The sequence below is a fragment of the Azolla caroliniana genome, unplaced genomic scaffold, assembly GCF_043228905.1.
Source record: "Azolla caroliniana isolate FFs.n. ecotype wild unplaced genomic scaffold, voAzoCaro1.0.p SCAF_11, whole genome shotgun sequence".
Taxonomy (NCBI): Eukaryota; Viridiplantae; Streptophyta; class Polypodiopsida; order Salviniales; family Salviniaceae; genus Azolla; species Azolla caroliniana.
Window position 1 is genome coordinate 2,596,546 of NW_028230446.1, and position 11,477 is coordinate 2,608,022.

At 43.2% G+C, this 11,477-nt stretch overlaps 1 pseudogene across 1 annotated transcript; it reads left to right on the forward strand.

The window, feature by feature from the left end:
* The first annotated feature begins 284 nt into the window (after positions 1 to 284).
* LOC147857577 (putative aldo-keto reductase 2) lies at positions 285 to 1,933 on the forward strand (annotated as a pseudogene). The gene is made up of 5 exons (XR_015530534.1): positions 285 to 522; positions 615 to 815; positions 1,056 to 1,228; positions 1,326 to 1,428; positions 1,522 to 1,933. The product of XR_015530534.1 is annotated as a putative aldo-keto reductase 2 (transcript).
* Positions 1,934 to 11,477: the final 9,544 nt, after the last annotated feature.

The following is an 11,477-nucleotide window of genomic DNA, read 5'->3' on the forward strand; positions in this document are numbered from 1 at the left end:
TAATGGGAACAACATTCGAAGATGGACAAATTTTGTTTTAGCATGGATTTGAGAATTTGTTTGGCGGTTCTCTTTTCCTCTTAGACAAACAAAATTGTGTTTGCTTGTGTTTCAAGTATTTGGTGGGGGGGGGGGGGGGGGGGGTCAAAGAAGCCTACAATAACCAAATACTTGCTTATCACACTTTGACTAGCTGCATTTAATTGACTCTGAGGCAGCGTTGGATTATATATAAATTTGTGAGTTGGGATCGATTGTTCCATACAAATACGAGAGGATTGAAAGAGTGATCGGTTACTGTAGCAGCAGCTATGGCCAATATGGAGGTGGGCAGAGTGAAGCTTGGTTCCCAAGGTCTGCAGGTCTCAGAACAAGGGCTGGGCTGCATGGGCATGAGCATGGGCTATGGACCCCCCAAGCCTGAGCATGAGATGATTGAACTTATCCATCGACTCTGGCATCACATTCCTGGACACATCTGATGTATATGGACCTTTCCTTAATGAGACCCTTCTGGGCAAGGTGAGTTGCTTGCTCTTAATATGTCTTTCTCTTCATTTTACCATATCCCTGTTTTGGCTGTTTTTGAAGTTATCCGTTTGTTATTGTAATAGGCTTTGAAAGGAAGAAGGCACAAGGTTCAACTTGCAACCAAGTTTGGGGCCCTGTTTGAGGATTATGGAAAGATCCTGGTGCGAGGAGATCCCGCATATGTGCGCTCGGCTTGTGAGGCGAGCCTGCAAAGGCTGGATGTAGATTGCATTGACCTCTACTATCAGCATCGAATCGACACAACTGTTCCGATTGAAGTCACTGTAAGAAAGAAATCTGTTTGCTCAATGGGAGAATCCTTGTGCATACATCCTTTTCATACTTTTGATAGGTGTAAACCGATTGGTGTTACCATACACATACAACATATACCTATGACTATAGATCTAGATATAATACAACATATACATATACACATACTCATATACATGTTCATATGTCTTTATTAATATCAGGGTATATGTTGCTCACTATTGTATGCAAATGTTATATATATGAACAAGGTTGGGGAAATGAAGAGGCTCGTAGAGGAAGGCAAGGTTAAGTATATTGGGCTTTCTGAGGCTTCTGCATCGACCATTCGAAGAGCCCATGCAGTGCATCCCATCACGGCTGTTCAACTTGAGTGGTCCTTGTGGTCTCGTGATGCAGAAAAAGACATAATTCCCACTTGTCGGTATGTCCTCCTTGACTGTCTTCTTCCCATCTTGAATGCATGAATTTCTAATAAGTATGTCACTGACAAAATAGTTTCCCTTTATGTCGATCACTAGAGAATTGGGTATTGGCATTGTAGCTTACAGCCCCTTAGGTCGAGGTTTCTTTTCGCTTGGAGCGAAACTTCTAGAGGGTCTTAGTGACACGGATTTCCGAAAGGTAGCCTCTTTGCGTTACACTATAATAGCTAATTTATGCGAAATGTATCCTATATGGGGATTTCTAATGCATTAGATTTTTGTTGAAGCGAAGATTACACAGCCGAGGTTAGCGGGACAAAATTTAGACAAGAATGAAAAGCTATTCTTGGCGTTGCATGAGATTGCATTGAGAAAGGGTTGCACCACGGGTCAACTCGCTCTTGCGTGGGTTCAACATCAAGGAGATGATGTTGTCGCTATCCCTGGCACTACCAAGCTCAAAAACTTTGATGAAAATGTGGGCTCACTGCAAGTCAAGCTCAGTAAAGAAGATATCATCGAGATCGAGTCACTCTTTGATATCGATGCCATAGCTGGAGACCGATATGAAAATATGAATATGACTTTCTTGAATTCCGACACACCTCCCCTTTCTTCTTGGCAAGCCCCATAGCTTAGACAATGTAACTTCGCAAATCATCATTAGCCCATTGCATTAGCACCCAACATAGCTCAATAATGGTGAAATTGTAGGAAAAAAAGAGAAAGAGTAGATAGAAAGAAAAGGAGAAGAGAGAGAGAGAGATAATTGAGGGAAACAGAAAACACATTGTATTAATAGAATGCCCTAATAGTTATAACGTTGGTGGTGGCTTTATAAGACCACCACCGATACAGTTACGGTCCTAAGAACTATTAATTATTAGTATTTATTTATTTATTTTCGTTTATTATTTTCCACTCCCCCTAAGTGAAAATATCTAAAAGTGTAGACTTTCATCTTTGTCTTCAATTACATCAAATAATCCAACTTGCTTGCAACAAATAATGTGTTTAGAATGTTGAAGAGCTTTCGTTAGAAAATCGGCCCATATTTGATGAGGGGGAAAACTTTAGTTCTATCTTCTTTGTTTCAATGAGATTACGAAGAAAATGATGCTTCAAGTGCACATGACGAATATTGCCGCTCATCTTCGGATTGTTGGCTACCTTGATGCATGATTAATTTTCACAAAACAAGGTCATTGTTGGAATAGTAAATAATTTAAATTCTTCAAGCATAGATTTAATCCATATGCCTGCTTTAGCCGCTAAAGTCGCGACAACATATTCAACGTCGGTGGATGACAATGCTACGGTAGTTTGTTTCTTTGACTTCCAAGAAATTGCAACACTAGTGAGTGTGTAAACATAGCCACTTGTTGACTTGCGATCGTCCACATCTCCCCCCAATCAGAGTCCGACCAACCAATTAGTTGGCTAGAGGGATTTGTCCATCCTTGCACAAATGTGGTTGACTCAGATTGTGTAGCCAAGTAAGTCAACGCATAATGTTGAGTATGCTTCAAGTATCGTACTAATCTTTTAAGCGCGATCCAATGCTTTGGTCTTGGATTAGCCATGAAACGAGAAAGAAAACCGGTGGCAAAGCAAATATCGAGATGTGTGCAACTTACTAGATATCTTATACACCCAAGGATTTGTTTATAGGGTACAACCTTCATTTCGAAAATTTCTCGTTCATTTTTGGGAGAATCATCAATTGAAAGTTTACATGGAGAGGTTAGAGGAGTATTAATAGGCTTACTATGGAGCATATCAAATCTTTGGAGAATAGAATTAATATAATTTGATTGTGATAATGAGATAGTATGATTTGTTCTATTTTGATGCCTAGAAAATGTGTCATAGGGCCTAAATCAGTGATAGGAAAGACATATGCAAGTTCCTTCTTTGCAATAGTTAGATAAGATTTGGAATTAGAGATCAAGGGCAAATCATCAACATAGACACCTATGATAACTGTTGAGAGATCAAGCTCAACTTACTTTAGTTAGTTAGTCAACCATATAACTTCATAATTACCTAGATAGAATCTAGTTAGAAGTGTTGACTATAATACAGGACTTACACCTTTGTACCTATATTCTCCTCACACATATGCACCCTTGCACATGAGATCTATATATGCCTCATTGTGGGTATTTTTGTATTTGATGATGATAATGCTAATTTAATATAGAGTTACTCATCCCCCATCTTGTGTTGTTCATAAGTGTATCTCTCTCTCTCTCTCTCTTCCTCTCACACACATACACACACATATCACTTAATCTTCCGCTTATCAACTAATCACATAATTAGATACTAATTAACCCGTTGTTAATCACCTAATTATTAACATGGTATGAGAGAGTGTGGTTTAGAAAATCCACTAAACCCATCCGCCTCTTCATAATTGTGTGTTCGAAATGCCGACGACAAATTCCGGCTATCCGCTATCGTAGTACCACTATGTAGCACAAGTACGTGATCGAAGGAAGAAAAGCAAAAGAAGAGAAGACACTACATCAAAATAAACACACAAATGGGTAGCTCGCTCCCTAGTGAAAAGCTAGATCGGAGCAATTATTCATCTTGGGAGTACAAGATGACCCAATACCTCGTTAGACAAAGGTATTGGAGCCACATTAACGACGCTCAAGAAAATCAACCCGACTCAACATGGGAGCAAGCGGCCAATCGAGTCATGTATTGACTGGCAACATGTGTCCACGACCACATGCTTAGCCACATCTGAGGCGCCAAGACGCCCAAAGAGGCGTGGGAGAACTTAAAGAAAATGTTCGCCGCCAACATGACCGCCCGAAAGCTTCAACTCTGACAAGAGTTGAACAACATTCGGCAAAAAGACATGTTCGTATCGGACTACACCACCAAGATCAAGAGCATTTGTGACTCACTTGGCTCCATCAAAATAAACGTCGACAAAGACGAGATGGTTCAAGTATGCTTGGGCGACCTTGCACAACGATTCGATCAATTACGGATGACAATCTTGGCGAGGGAAAACCCTCCTTTGTTCTTTGACCTCCAATCAATGTTATTGGTCGAAGAGAAAATGTCCAAACCAAGATGAAGACGTCGGAAGGACAAATGTTCTTCTCAAGTTCGGACAATGGCCGAGGACGAGGTCACGACTGAGGAGGTCATGGTAGTAGAAGAGGCCAATTCAACCCATCACACAAAGGGAACTCAAACCTTCACGGAAGCCATCGAGGAACCTTCGGAAAAAGGGGGAGCTCCCATGCTGAACATGGTCGGCAAATGAGGCCCACAACTTGCAATTATTGCGGCAAAATCGGCTACCACGAGGAGGAGTGCCGAAAAAGAAGAAATGAGTAGGCTTCTACAAGTCGACAACTCACGAATTACGCCATCAACTCCGTGTACGATGATTACGGCGGACTATTCGTAATGAGGCATAGATCGAACTCTATGTCGGCCTCCGACTCTTGAAGCACCTCCAACTCGGAAGACATGTGGTTCGTCGATTCCGGCGCTTCACATCACATGACGTCACACCAAGAGTGGTTTCGTGACTTATGAATGCCGGACCGATCCGGCTTCATAGAGACGGGAGATGACACCACACATCCCATTCGGCACATCGGCAACGTTCCATTCGGCAATGATGGCAAGAACAATTGCATCAAGAATGTCTTGCATGTGCCCACGATAACGAAGAATTTGGTGTCGGTAGGCCAAATCGTGGAGCAAGGAATGGAAGTTTGCTTCAACAAAGAAGGATGCTTCATCGAGAAAGATGGTCGACTCATAGCGAAGGGGCAGAGAGATTGTCGCATGTTCATCCTCGATTTGAACAAGGTGAAATCGGCCATGTATGCCAAAGGTCTCAAAATTGAGACAAGCATCGAGTTGTGGCACAAGAGAATTGGCCACATAAACCTCCAACGGCTCCGAGCTATGTAATCAAAGGGAGTCGTCATTGGACTTTCGACATTCGAGTCGAAACGAGTCGACCGAGTATGCGAAGCGTGTCAAATCGGCAAACAACATCTACTCCCATTCCCGAAGGAGAGCCACACGAGCAAAGGCCTCCTCGACATCATACACTCGGATGTATGGAGACCGGCTCAAATGCCGACGATCAGTGGATGCCAATTCTACGTCACCTTCATCAATGACTACTCGCGCTATGCGTGGATCTTCCCAATGAAGAAGAAGAGCGAAGTGTTCTCCCACTTCCAAAAGCTCAAGGGCCAAGTCGAAAAAGAAATCGGTTAGAACATTCGATGCCTATGATCGGATGGAGGCAAGGAGTACTTCTCCGATGAATTCACCTCCTACCTCCAAAGTGAAGGCATTCGGAGAGAATTCTCATGCCGACACACACCCCAACAAAATGGAGTTGCCGAAAGGAAGAATCTGGAAATACTCGAGGTAGCATGCGCCATGATGCATGAGAAGCACATGTTGAACTTCTATTGGGCCGAACCGGCATCCACGGCCATCTATGTCATGAATCGATGCACCACTAATGGAGTGCATGAGCTAACTCCCTACGAGCTCCTCGTCGGAAGGAAGCCGGTCCTGTCGCACCTCAAGGTGTTCGGAAGCATTGTGAATGTACGCATCCCGAACGAACAATGACAGAAGCCCGACGCGAAGTCAGAGAAATGTATCCTCATAGGATACTCGCCCGAGAAGAAGGCATACAAGTGCTACAACCCTTCTACCCGAGCAGTTCGGGTAAGTCGAGACGTAGTCTTCGACGAGTCCGCATCCTAGTACGCACTAGAGACAACTTCGACTCCGACTCCACTCGACCCGGAATCCGCCAAACAAGAGGTAGAAGATGGAGACCGCTTCGAACACATGTTCCAAGAAAGTCCGATTACAGCAAGGCCTAGTGGGCCACAAGAGCCCCCACGTGACCCAAGCACGTTGCGGCCAAGTATGATCTTGGACAAAGGCAAAGGTAAGATGCCCGAATACAAAGTCGATCACCTCGACGATAGTGATTCGAATGTGTCGGCTCCCTCACTAGATAGTGAGTTCGGTGTACCCATCATGCGGACACTCGGAGCAAAGAAGGCGCTCACATCGACGAGTGAAAAACTTCGACGCTCATCTAGAGCAAAGAACCCCGTCACTCGGCTCGCCTACAACAAGTACATGGCCCATCACTATCCCTTCGCAATGAAGGTAGATGCTGAACAAGAGCCTAGGAGCTCCACCGAAACGGTTCGTAACCCACGATGGGTGGAAGTAGTTGACCTTCTCCCACACACTACAAGACTTTGTCACCGACTTGAGGGGGAGGACCCCAGATTGCCTCATAAAGACCGAAAAAAGCCGAAGGCCGGACGGAAGCACATGAAGCCGACGAAAGCCAAAGCGAATGTCGGACGCCTCACACTTGAGCTTGAGGGGGCGTGTTGAGAGATCAAGCTCAACTTAGTTTAGTTAGTTAGTCAACCATGTAACTTCATAGTTACCTAGATAGAATTTAGTTAGAAGTATTGACTATAACGCCTTAAATAGGACCTTGTACTTAAGTGGGATATTCTAGATCCTTCACTCCCAAGTACATTTAATATAAGACTTACACCCTTGTGCCTATATTCTCTTCACACATGTGCACCCTTGCACATGAGATCTATATATGCCTCATTGTGGGTATTTTTGTATTTGATGATGATAATGCTAATTTAATATAGAGTTACTCATCCCCCATCTTGTGTTGTTCATAAGTGTATCTCTCTCTCTCTCTCTCTCTCTCTCTCTCTCTCTCTTCCTCTCACACACATACACACACATATCACTTAATCTTTCACTTATCAACTAATCACATAATTAGGTACTAATTAACCCGTAGTTAATCACCTAATTATTAACAATAACAAAATTGGATTTGTCTTTTCTAACATATATATTTGGCTCATTGTTTAGACAATGATATCCAACTTTTATAAGAAAATAGTGTAGTTTGTGATACCATATGCGTGGAGATTGCTTAAGGCCATAAATAGATTTACGAAGTCGACAAACATGTGTTGGATGACTTGGATCTTCAAAAAATTGTGGTTGTTGTAAATAAAGTTTTTCATCTAAATCTCCATGAAGAAAAGCCGTTTGTACATCCAGGTGATGCAACTCTAGATCATGTTGAGCGGCAAGAGCAACGAGCATTCGAAAACCACATATTTTTAGCTTTGGACTAAATGCATCTTGAAAATCAATACCTGGTACTTGAGAAAATCCTCGAGCAACAACACAAGCCTTGAAGTGAATTGGATTACCATTACTATCTCGCTTTATGCGTAAGACTCATTTAGAACCAATTATTTGACGATCTTTTGGAGGCTTAATGAGGGTCCATGTACCATTTTTAATTAAAGCCTTCATTTCTTATTCCATAGCCTTTCTCCATTTGATAGAATCCGATCCGGAAAGTGTATCTTTGGCCAATAGATTTGTGTCATCACTAAGGGTTGGAATATCTTCTTCTTGTATATAAGCTTTTGAAGTTAAAATCGTTGCCGGCCACAACCGGTTTTGCATGTGCGGAATAATAGTCAATCTAATGGAAAGGAAAAAACAGAATACAGAAACTGAGAATGACACAGATTTTAACGTGGAAACTCGAACTGGGAAAAACCACGTGGAGTCCACAAACTCTGAAACAGAACAGTATGAGAGAAAGGAATACAATCAAAGATCTCAGAGGCAACGACCTCGAGATCCTGCTTCGCCAACTGGTGGCTATGGAGCTCACACTCGTTCACTCTCACAGTTATAGAGGCAACAACCTCGTCAACAGTAACTTTACAATAACACACTTATCTAACATGATTGCCCTAAGTATTTATATACTAATGTAACCTTTCGACTGTTTACAAACTTAGCCTTCCGTGTTGGCTATCTCCACGATTTCCGGTTTCAGCTGAGGCCTATCCGCCTTGGCTGAGTTGCTCATCAACACGGTTCTTCTCACTTCCCATCCAGAGGGACCTGTTTCCTAACAAAATCCCCCTTCACTCTGGCATGGGCTGTCTTACTAGTCTGATCCGCTTTCGACATGCATCCAGCTTGTCGGGTATTAGTACTTTGGTTAGCATATCTGACCCATTCTCGGTCGTGTGGATCTTTGTCAGCGCGAACTCTCGATCTTCTACTCGCTCCCGGATCCAGTGATACCTACGCTGGATGTGCTTCGTCCTAGAATGGTATGTTGCGTTCTTAGCGAGGTGGATGGCACTTTGACTGTCGCAATAGAGCCGGTATTCATCTTGCCTGATACCGAGCTCTCCGATGAAGTCCTTCATCCATAATATTTCCTTGCTGGCTTCAACAACCGCCATGTACTCCGCCACCGTGGTTGACAACGCAACCGTCTTCTGCAACCTCGACTGCCACGAAACAGCTCCCCTTGCATATGTCATTACATACCCGGATGTAGACCAGCTGGTATCCACATCAGCCGACATATCCGAATCGGTAAAACCGTCAAGTTGAGGTTTACCGAAGCCAAATCGGAGACACATATTCGAAGTGCCCTTCAAGTAACGGAGTATCCATTTGACCACGTTCTAGTGCTCCTTGCCGGGATTGCTCATAAACTGGCTCACCACTCCTACTACGTTGTCGTGAAGTACGAAAGCTTCACATTAAAAGTCTACAATAAGATAAATACGTAACTAAAATAACATTTTGATAATGTTTTATATATAAAGATAATATTAACAACACATATGATAATATTATATATATGTAAAGAAAAATAATATATATATATATATATTACACGAACAAGAGAGGACTTGAACCAATAACCCCACCCTATGACTTTCAAATCTTACCATTTACTCTATACTAATAATATATATAAAATAAAGGATTTGCTTCATGATATAAAAATGACGTTACATGTTGTAAATTCAATAATATTTGAGATACTCGAACCCACAACCTCATATACCACAGTCAACACACCTACCATTAGGCTAGGTCCTTTATTTTTAAAACTATATTTTCATGGTTATTCTTATGCCATATATTTTTTCATACATGAAAGCTCAAATGATCGAGATGCCTATCATGCATCACATGTAATGCATGAACGCCAAATGGCGATCATGCATCACATGCATTTCATGCACTACATGCATGACTTGTACCCTCCAATGCATCATATGCATGGGGGCACCTATTTAAATGGTGAAAGAGAAGATGAAAGGGGAGAAGTATGAGATATCAATCAAATATATATTACATAAGAGATACCATAAAATAGAGAAAGAAAGGAAGAAGTTCAACATAAAGGTGGAGCTCTCACTTGGCGATCGTGGTGGTCAACTCTCAACAAGAGAGAGGCGGTTTGAGGCTTATCTTCATCAAAATATTGAAGTGAAGATTGTTGTGGCCTACTATTAAGAAAGAGAAGATCGATTATCTTGTGAGACCAAGTTCGAAGGATCAACGACGCTTACAACCACTTTTGTAACTCTTTGATCAAAAAAAATTATAAATCTCTTTTATTCCTTCAAATATCATTCAATATCCTATCTTGTCATATCTTGTTGATCTCTATTTACTCTATCTCTACTCTTTCGTCTCTTCCGTCCATAATCCCAGTGATTCCTTCCTCACTTTCACAATATCTTTTGTCTATGCAACGCTACGCGTCTAGGCAAGCGACTTCACGACAACGTATCCAATATCCGGTCGAGTACACACCATTGTGTACATCAAGCTCCTGACGACAGAGGCATATGGAACCTTCATCATATCCGCCTTCTCTACTTTCTTCTTCGGGCTTTGCTCACCGGATAATCTGCAGTTTGCCGGGAGTGTTGATCCGACAGGTTTCTCTTGTAATATGTTGAACCACTGAAGCACCTTTGTCACGTATTTCTCCTGTGACAACCACAATTGCTTCTTTGACCGATCCCGGATGATGTGCATCCCCAGTATCTGTCTTGTCGGGCCCAAGTCTTTCATTGTGAAGGTTTGATTGAGGGCCTTCTTCAGCATCCGTATTTCAGCTTGGTCCCGTCCAACGATCAACATGTCGTCCACGTACAGAAGGAGTATCAGGAAGTTGCCTCCTTCGAACTTCTTCACAAACACGTAGTGATCGGTTTGCGTTTTGTGATACCCTTGGTCGGTCATGAAGGAGTCGAACTTCCGGTACCATTGTCGAGGAGCCTGCTTCAATCCGTACAGGCTCTTCTTCAACCGGCAAACCAAGTGCTCCTTCCCTTTCTCCACGAATCCTTCCGGTTGCTGCATGTAGATCTCCTCTTTGAGGTCACCGTGAAGGAATGTCGTCTTCACGTCCAACTGCTCTACCTTGAGGTCCATGCTTGACGCTATACTCAGCACCGTTCGGATGGAAGTCATCTTTACTACCGGGGCAAATATCTCGTTGAAGTCCACGCCCTTCTTCTGCTGGAACCCCTTCACCACGATCCTGGCTTTGTATCTCGAGGGGTTGCCGGCATCTCCCGGTTTCAACTTGTACACCCACTTGTTTCGGAGTGCCTGCTTTTCTTTCGGCAACTCCACCAATTCGTACGTATGGTTCTCATGCAGGGAATCCATCTCATCCTGCATGGCACTTAACCATTTGTGGCTATGGGCATCACTTTTAGCTTCCTCGAAGCTTTCTGGCTCCCCCTCATCGGTTAGCAACACATGCTCTGGATCCGGAAATCTCCGGGGGGGCCTTCTCTCTCTGAGAGGATATCTGCGTCCTTGGGCTTCGATAACCGGCTCCTTCATTTTCTCTTCATCCGAATCCGATTCTGGGTCTTGTCCGGTTTTGGTTTCACCTATTCCTTCTTCTTCAGCCGGTTTTGTCTCCTCATCGTCACCGGCCGGTTCATCGAGTGCTAACCGGCTTCTTGGTGGTTGGAACTGCATTTCATCAAATTGAAATTTTTCCTTACCGGTCGACTCGGAGTTCATTATCTTCTTCTCTGACTCCCAGTCGGCGAGCGTCTTGTCCTCCATGAAGATAATATCTCGACTCCGGAATACTTTCTGGTCGACCGGGTCCCACACTCGGTAGCTGAACTCATCGTCGCCGTAACCAAGGATCTAACTTTCCTCTCCGGTCCTTAGCTACATGCACGTACGCAAGACACCCGAATACCTTCAGATGCCGGTAGGACACTTCCTTACCGGTCCAGACTCTCTGCGACGTGTCTCCGTCCAAGGGTACTGAGGGTGATCTATTTATCACATATGTCGCCGTCG